Source organism: Crocuta crocuta, unplaced genomic scaffold (genome assembly GCF_008692635.1).
Source record: "Crocuta crocuta isolate KB4526 unplaced genomic scaffold, BGI_CrCroc_1.0 scaffold197, whole genome shotgun sequence".
Classification (NCBI taxonomy): Eukaryota; Metazoa; Chordata; class Mammalia; order Carnivora; family Hyaenidae; genus Crocuta; species Crocuta crocuta.
Window position 1 is genome coordinate 8,234,866 of NW_027532002.1, and position 9,499 is coordinate 8,244,364.

At 42.1% G+C, this 9,499-nt stretch overlaps 1 pseudogene; it reads left to right on the top strand.

The window, feature by feature from the left end:
• The first annotated feature begins 636 nt into the window (after positions 1 to 636).
• On the top strand, positions 637 to 737 carry LOC144241045 (U6 spliceosomal RNA; annotated as a pseudogene).
• The last annotated feature ends 8,762 nt before the right edge of the window (positions 738 to 9,499 follow it).

Genomic DNA, 9,499 nt, shown 5'->3' on the forward strand with positions numbered 1-9,499 from the left:
GCAGCAGCTTGGGGGGGGGGGGGGGATGTGGGAGAGAGGGAGGCCACCCCAGAAATAGCGTATGTGCAGCCTCCGTGTCTGGGTTCACAGGGCTCTGGCTTCCACCTCAGCCTGGATTCTTTTAGACACATCACAGAGGTTCCTTGTTCCTGTCTGGGAGAGCTTTTACTCCTTAGAATTCTTCTGAACCACTTCCCTGGCATTTCCTTTATTTCCTATATAGGATCATTTTGTTGTTGTTATTTTTCTGCTCCCATTATCCTGTGTAAAACGTCATAATTCATATCTAACACATGAACATCCCCTGTTGGAACTGATCCCCTTGCTAGTTTTGAAGGATATGCTACTTATAACAGTGTGTGTGTGTGTGTGTGTGTGTGTAAATCTCTTAGACACTGAACTGTAATAACTAATTTTACAACCTCACATAGTAGGGAAATCTATGCAATATGCATTGATTGGATATTACAGAGTGCTGATATGCGTGATAGGAGTCAAGATTGGAGTAGAAGGGCATTTACCATAGAATACTATACCTTTCTCATTTTTACCTTAAAAATTCCAGTTTACTAGAAACTTTTGAATAGAAACAATTGGGAACGTTAAGTCCTTGTTAAGGAATGTTATTTCTCCTATTCGTTTTGGCAACACAAAAACTAAAATTGGAACATTACAGAGAAGATGACATGGCCCTGTGTAAGGATGACAAACCAGTTCGTGAAGCATTCCGTATTTGTATTTACCTTTTTGAAAACTCCAAAAAATATCACTTTTCACTTTTCCAGCTGAGGTGGACCAGATATTTTCTGAACTGCCTGTTTTTAAATCCTTTTTATAAATCTTTTGAATGTCACATTGATGAGCATATAAAGTGAATTTGACCAGAATTCTATGATTGATGAGAGTTCTGCCAACCTTTTTTTTTTTTAAACATGTTTTTAAAAGTAAGCTCTATGCGCAATGTAGGGGGTCAAATTTAATTTTTTAACGTTTATTTATCTTTGAGAGAGAGACAGAGAGCGAACAGGGGAGGGACAGAGGGTGAGGGAGACACAGAATCCAAAGCAGGCTCCAGGCTCTGAGCTGTCAGCACAGAGCCCGCACGAGGCTTGAACCCACAAGCCGTGAGATCAGGACCTGAGCTGAAGTCAGACACCTAACCGACTGAGCCACCCAGGCGCCCCTGTAGGGGTCAAACTTAAAAAAAAAAACCCTGAGATCCAGATCCTCATGCTCTACCAACTGAGCCAGCCAGGTACCCCCAAAAATCTGCTGATTTGCTTTATTTTATTTTTTATTTTATTTGCTAAGCTTTACACCCAACGTGGGGGCTTGAACTCACAACCCTAATAAGATCGAGAGGCGCAGAATTTTACCAAACTTTAATTGTGGTGTACTCCTTGCCTTTTAAACAGATTATTTGTGAAAATTAATTTAACAACTTTGAATTATAAACTTCTCAATGGCAGTTTGCATCTGTATATCTCTTCAAGTCAAGCATCTGCTGTGAAAATATTGATGTCAATGTGGAAGGACAGTGCTATATGAATGAGTTTCCTGAAACTTGGCAGTTCCCATAAAGAAACTGCATGGCGTAAATTNACTAAGCTTTACACCCAACGTGGGGGCTTGAACTCACAACTAATAAGATCGAGAGGCGCAGAATTTTACCAAACTTTAATTGTGGTGTACTCCTTGCCTTTTAAACAGATTATTTGTGAAAATTAATTTAACAACTTTGAATTATAAACTTCTCAATGGCAGTTTGCATCTGTATATCTCTTCAAGTCAAGCATCTGCTGTGAAAATATTGATGTCAATGTGGAAGGACAGTGCTATATGAATGAGTTTCCTGAAACTTGGCAGTTCCCATAAAGAAACTGCATGGCGTAAATTGTATTTACTGCTGTAGTGTCTAGACTAAAGAATTAGAATCATGAGTTTATAAAAGTCCAGGTTGCTGTCTAACAAAATAGAAAGCTATTTAAATTATGTTTCCAATGGGATAATGATGAAATATTTAGTATGTGGTATTGGGCCAAGTGGGTAGATGTCTGGAGAAAGGTGAGGTTGATTCTATATCTCATACCATTCAAAATAAACTCTTTCTTGATGTAGTTCATTTTATATGATGATCACTGATACTCAAGAGAATTATGATAAAAAAAATTTATCTGAGAAATCAGAAGACAATTCATAAAATGTCTGGCCTACCTCAGTTGGAACAAATGAAAAATGATTTGTAACAAATATTTTAAAATATGGGTATATATTCATATCTGCTTAAAATCTTAAAAGGACTGGAAAAAACATGGGTATTTTCTTATTTTTATGAAGAAGGCCTTTTTAACTATGACTTAAATTTCAGAAACCATAAATGAAAAAGACTGGTAACTTCAGATAAAAAATTTTACTTGGTAAAAACCACAGTCAGTAAATTCAAAAGACAAATGACAGTCGGGGAAAAAATATTTGTAAAGGGCAAAGGGTTAATCTCTACATAAAGAGCTCCTACAAATAAGAAAATGGCTGGCGGACCAGTAGAAAAATGGGCAAAGGACATGTTCACAGAACATGAAATGCAGATTGTCTTTATACCAAAGAAAAGATCTTTAAACTCCAACCTAATAAGAGAAATGCACATTTAAACCTTGCTGGAGTAATGCTTTTCACTTCATCAGATTGGCAAAAATTCTAAAGCATGATGATTCTGCATTGTTGACCAGATGTGGAAAAATTGTCACTGTACTTGTTGTGAGATTTCAAAATAGCACAACCTTTATGAAGGCCAGTTTGGCAGTATCTATCAAGATTACAAATGCAATTACCCTTTGACCCAGCAGCAATTTGGCTCTGGTAATTTCTCCCTGAAGGTACATCTGAGTACATATAAAGTGAGGCACGTAGGAGGTTTTCATTAGACCATTGTTTGTAATAGAAGAGGCTGGAAACAATTCAAATATCATTCATGAGTAGAGTCTGGTGAAATAAACCGTGACCCATCCATACAATTGAATATTGTGTAGCATTTAAAAAAAACACGGAAACCCTATGCAGTAATATGGAAAGATCTCCAAGATATGTGATTAAAAGAAAAAAGCAAGGTATAGAGCAGAGTATGTGGTATGCTACCTTGGGTGTAGAAAGAAAAGGGACAGAATAGGAGTCTACATGCATATCTGCTTTTATCTGGATGAAGACATATTGAAAGGATAATAAACAAATAAAAGAAAGTCAGTAGAAATGTTTACCTTTAACGGGGGGCAGGAGGTGGGTGGATAGAAAAGGGATGAGAGCAGTACTCTTTGGTCGATACACTGCTGTACTGTTTTTATTTGTGAACCAGGTGAATCACTGCCAATTCTAAACAAAAAGTAAGCTTCATATTTGCCATTTGTCCAGGGAATGAACATAGCTTAGCATATCTCCAGAGATGGAAATATCTGCCCAGAACTTTATCATCCCTCGTTTGGACTTATAGCTAGAGCTTCCTAAGTGGGTCTTGTATTTGGTTTATCTAGAGCAGTGCTGTCCAATATAGTAACCACTGGCCGCCTCTGGCTTCTGAGTGCTTCACATGTGGCTTATCCAAATTAAGATGTGCTAAGTGTGTGATTTAGAAGACTTAGTACAAGAAAAAGAAAGGAATGAAAACTATCTCATTAATAATTTACAAAATATATTGACTTCATGTTGAATGATAATAGTTTGGATTTGGCGGTTAAAATATATTATTAGATTCATTTCACTTTTTTTTTTTACCTTAGATGTGGCTACTAAAAAACTTAAAATTATATATGTGGCTTGGCTCTGGGGCTCACAGTTTATATTATTATTATTTTCTTCTGCACAGCACTGGTGTAGACCCCTGTCCACACTGGCATGTCTGCCAGAATCACTTTCTTAAAAAAACAAAACAAAACAAGAAACACAACTGAATATGCCTAAAAACCCTCATTGACTCCGAGATGTCTATAGGGACCCTTTGTAATAGTCTCTGAGATGCTTCCTTTGCCAGCTCCCCACCTCCCCTCGTATACAAACACTGCTTCTCTTCACTCCTTGGACTGCAGGCTCCTTCATAAATGTGAGTCTGTGAACGCACTGTCCTCTCTCCTCGCAGTGTTCCTGAGCCTCCCTTTCATTGCCTTGAAAACTCCCTACTCATTTTAAAAAGCTACTTCACGCGGCCCCTTCTTTGATGAAGTCTCCCTAGGTCCTCTGTCCTGTTTGCTCATGGCACTTGGTGTCCCTCGGTGTTCTCATGCTTCTCACCTGATACTGCCATTAATCTTTCCAAGGTATTGTCTCCCTCACCAGACTGTGAGCTCCTCAAGGATGGAACTCTCATTGTCTTTGTATTCCCACAGCCTGAAACTGCCAGGAAATCGACTTCAGAAAGTCACTAGGAAAATGAGGTTGGTTGCGTTTTGTTGCAAGCACACCGTGCCCCATTTGCCTGGCTGGTGCTTCTAGTCAGGTCTGTGTATTAACAAAAGCAGGTTCAGGGGCGCCTGAGTGGCTCAGTCGATTAAGCATCCGACTTTGGCTCCGGTCATGATCTCGTGGTTTGTGAGTTCGAGCCCTGCGTTGGGCTCCGTGCTAAGAGCTCGGAGCCTGCTTCAGATTCTGTGTTTCCCTCTCTCTCTGCCCCTCCACCACTTACACTGTCTCTCTCTCAAAAATATGTCAACATTAAACAAAATTTGGGGTGCATCTGGTTGGCTCAGTCGGTTGAGTGGCCAACTTCGGCTCAGGTCATGATCTTCCCAGTGTTCGTGAGTTCAAACCCCGCATTGGACTCTGTGCTGACAGCTCGGAGCCTGCTTCGGATTCTGTGTCTCCCTCTCTCTCTGCCCCCGACTCCACACACTCCCCCCCGCCCCACTCATGCTCTTTTTCTCTCTGTCTCTCAAAAATAAATAAACGTTTCTTTTTTAAATAAAAAGACCTCCTTCTTTAAAGAAAAAAAAAAAAGAATAGGCCTCTTTGGAATCTTCTAGCTTTAATTAAACAGGCCAGCCTCCCTATAGGCAGAAGATTACACACTGCAGAGTCATCAGCGGCACCAAACCCATAGTGAGGCCTGGCCTTCAGGGCTGTGTTCAGACTGGAAGCTGAGAGGCGTTTGTGGTCAGTCAGAGAGCAGAAATCTCTAGCCTGGCCACGTGCCTGGGTTTCCAGAAGGTAAAGGGGGCGGGGGTTGCCGGAAGGTGAAAGCACGTGTGGAGCCCGGCCAGCCACAAGAAGGCTGCGAGCTGGGAGAATGAAGTCCACGGTCTTGTCCACGGGCTCTTGACCTTGGCAACTGTCTCTGTGCAAAGCCGTTGCTGCTGGTTAAGATTTCCATTGTCCTTCTCTTCTGCTCATGGGGAACTAAGCTTTTGCTTGAAAGAGAAATAAGTGAAATAGCCAGGATCTGTGAAGCGAAGAGGTTTTAGAAGGAAAAAGTAGAATTTTGCAAGAAACGTCTCTCCTTAGCTTAGTAACTGAAAGGACTCATGCTTACGCCCAGATTTTAGAAGCTTCCTTACCATTGTTCAGAATCTGTTTCTTCCTGCCTTCCTGCCTTCCTGCCTTCCTTCCTTTCTTTCTCTCTCTTTTTCTTTTTTTCTCTCTCTGTCTCCCTCCCTCCTTCCCTCCCTCCCTTTCTCTCTCTCTCTTTCTTTCTAATGTTTTTAAAGTTTGGGGTTTTTTTTGTTTTTTGTTTTTTTTTTGAGAGAGACAGCGCAAGCTGGATAAGGACACAGACAGAGAGAATTCCAAGCAGGCCCTGCACAGTCTGTGCCGGAACACAGGGATTGCTCCACCCTATCCAGGGCTTGAACTCAAAACACTGAGATCATGACCTGAGCTGAAATCAAGACTTGGACGCTTCACCGATGGAGCCCCCCAGGCACCCCGGATCTGTCTACTTCTTCCATAATGATTCACGAGGCAGAACTTCTCTTACAGCTCTTATAAATCAGTTGAATGAGGAGTTCTTTCTTTTGCAAACCGTTGAGGGCTGGTATGGTAGTAGAAAGCACAGTGTCTTCCAGGGGCTAGAAAAACATGTCTGAACCCAGGATTGTCACTTACCTAGTAGCAGAAGCATCAGCAAGTTATGCCACCTGCTCTGGCTGCATTTTCAGTAAAATGAGTTTATCTTGTGAGCATTACAAGAGGCAGATGAATGCTGGTGCTCAGCATTGGGGGCTGGCCCAGAGTGGGTTTTGGTAAACAGGATTTGTAACTCCAGTATAAAGATAGATTTTCTTTCACACCTGTCTCGTGTTGAATCACCAAGTGAGCACACTCAAGGCAGAAGAGGAGTGTGTCTGTCCATCACTGTGCCAGAACGCAGGGATTGCTCCACCATCGCGGTCCTTAGTAAGTGCTCTTCAGGGCCTCACCGTTGTCGCAGGGAGTGAGCGGGTGGGTAGGGAGGTCCTCTACAGGAGGGATGGGTTGGCGAACTGGCTTTGCCCTTAGTTAGTCCCACAGGAGTTCACTCTGTCTCCTTGGTCCTGAGTCTGCTTGTTGGTGAAATGAAGGTGTTGATCTTCTCACTAACATGTGCCAGCTCAGTCTCCAGAAGCCACCGGAAGCGGGCCCCTGGTGGTCAGGCTGCATTGTCATTACGGTAGCCTCTCCTCTTCTCCCAGGATCCACCTGGCTACAGATGCTCACTTGTTTCCTGGAGATCATTGAGATCTGTTTCTCATCATTCTTTGGACAAGAGAAAGAATATTCTTTTGTTTTAAATCTTTTTGAACGTTTATTTATTTTTTGAGAGACAGAGACAGAACGTGAGCGGGGGAGGGGCAGAGAGAGAGACAAGAGACACAGAATCTGAAGCAGGCTCCAGGCTCTGAGCTGTCAGCACAGAGCCCGATGTGGGGCTCGAACCCACGAACGTGGGATCATGACTGAGCTGTAGTCGGACGCTTAACCGACTGAGTCACCCAAGTGCCCCAGAATATTCTTTTTTTTAAGAGGAAGATCATTGTCNCCCGTGTCGGGCTCTGTGCTGATAGCTCAGTGCCTGGAGCCTGTTTTTGATTCTGTGTCTCCTTCGCTCTCTGCCCCTCCCCCGCTGGTGCTCTGTTTCTCTCTGTCTCAAAAAATGAATAAACTACAAAAACAATTTTTTAAAGTAGCTTTTGTACTTAGAAGGCATTTTTATGAACATTCTGCTCTCTCTTTGGCACTTGAGGTCTGTGTCCCTTCCCTGCTTCTCTACCTTATCTGCATGCTCACCTTGAGGGGCCCGTCCTTCGTTCTTGTTTGAGATAGATGAACACAGTACTTTGTATGCCTTATGACCAGATAATTTGAGCTGGCAGTAATCAAGATTTGGGGCTGATTATCATTAAAGGGTAATTTCATTGCTGTGCATAATTGGTCTGGCTTAAACCCACTATTGCATTTCTTTTGTCACATGATTGAAAAGGAAAAAAATGCTCTTGGCAATAAACTTCTGAAAACAGGTTTTCTACATTCAGTTCTTTTTCAGACCAACTTTACAAATTTCAAATGCGCCTTCGTTAATGTAATGACCTGCCTGCTTTATATTACATATTCAAAATAAAATCGAAACCGTTCATCATTGAAATGAATATTGCAAAAAGAGCATCTGGTTTGAATAATGAGTTTTCTGGTCCAAGTTTTGCTTCCTTGGATGAAATTAATAAAAGTGCCCTCGATTGTTGTGTCATTGACTTCTCTGTCACTGGCTTTTGGTTCCTTTCAGTTGCCCACTTGGAGCCCACTAAGGTTTCTTTCAGAAAGTTCTTTCCTAGTGGTACTTGTTTTAAATACTTTTGGCCAGCAACTCTTCTGCCACCAGGTGGGTGGAGGTGATGATTTCCCCATGACCCAAACGTAGGTTTTGGACATTTAAAGTATCTTGTACACCAGTCAAGCCTTTGGAACAAGAGCAAAGTGGGAAAAAAAAAAAAGCTCTAGAATTGGAATGATTGAGAATTAGATGTTGGTATAGCGCCTTAATTTCCATATGATTCAGGGTCAGATAGGCAGCGCTACCCAAATTGTTTCTACCTTGAATTTGTTTTTAATGTTTGTTTATTTAATTTTTTAATATTTATTTTTGAGAGTGAGAGCGAGAGAGCATGAGTGGGGGAGGAGCAGAGAAGGGAGAGGGAGACACAGAATCCGAAGCGGGCTCCAGGCTCTCAGCTGTCAGCACAGAGCCCGATGTGGGGCTCAAACCCCCGAACTGTGAGATCACGACCTGAGCCGAAGTCCGATGCTCAATCAACTGAGCCACCCAGACGCCCCAATGTTTGTTTATTTTTGAGAGAGAGGGAGAGGAAGTACAAGCAGGAGGGGGTCGGGGGGAACAGAGGATCTGCTCTGCAAGGACAGCAGAGAGCCTAGTGCGGGGCAGGGCTCGAACTCACAAACTGCGAGATCATGACCTCAGCCGAAGGCCAACGCTTAACCGACTGAGCCACCCAGGCACCCCTCTACCTTGAATTTGGTTGCTTACAGAAATACAGTGGTACTTGGTAATGATAATACTATGTGGTGGCACAAGGCCACTGTCCCTACTCTTGCCGACAACACACATGCACATGCACGTAACGTGCACAGATACAGCCCCAGGAAGTCTCTGGAAGGTAAATACATTTTTTGCTATTAGGCTTTCTGATCCACAGGTAACCAGTGTGAAAGTATTTACAAAGCACTTTCAGATACATCATTCGATTTGGCTTTCAGATGGATAGGGTAGATTCTCTTATCCCTCTTTTACTATAATAAGGAACCTCCTCGAAGAAGTGCTGTGACTTAGTCAAAGGTATGTATATAGAGCTGTCATCTGGAAGGAAGGAATCCTATTTTATAGAGGCCTCGTTTTATATTTAATCACAAAGCCTGTATTCCATGTAAGGATAATCCTGTTTGATGCATTCTACTTCAGTAAAAAGCTGAATGAATAAATGAATGAATGAACAAATGCATAAATGGAAAAAAAAAATAAAACCAAACAAAATCCTAACAAACAAAACAAAACACTACGGGGAACTATCTGCAGTAGTCAGAGTAAACACATGGAAAAGCAAATGAGTATCTTCTGTGCGTTAACTTCTTTGCCTGTAATCAGAGTTGGCAAGGTTGCAGGCAGGCTTACCATAGTAGTAGATTTGAGAGAAATTATTACTGCATTTCATTGAATTAGCATTGCTTAGCTAAATAGAAGAGTAAGAGAATATTCCTTTATCTGTGACTGTTTTGATACCTGGATTGTTACCAAACACAAAACAGGCTGAGGCTATCAGTTCCCTGCTTTCCTCTGCCAGGTGTAGTCTGTTCCAGAAGGGCCCCTGGGAAGCTGCAGACAGCATGAGGGTGGCTGTATGTCTTGTCAGGTGGATCTCAAGCATTCACCCTACTCTACTTTTTTAAAACAAAGTTGTACTTCCTGCTGCTCTCTTCATAAGAACAAATGGGAGACAGACAGATTTGGAGTAGATCTGAAAGGCTGCGCCCGGCC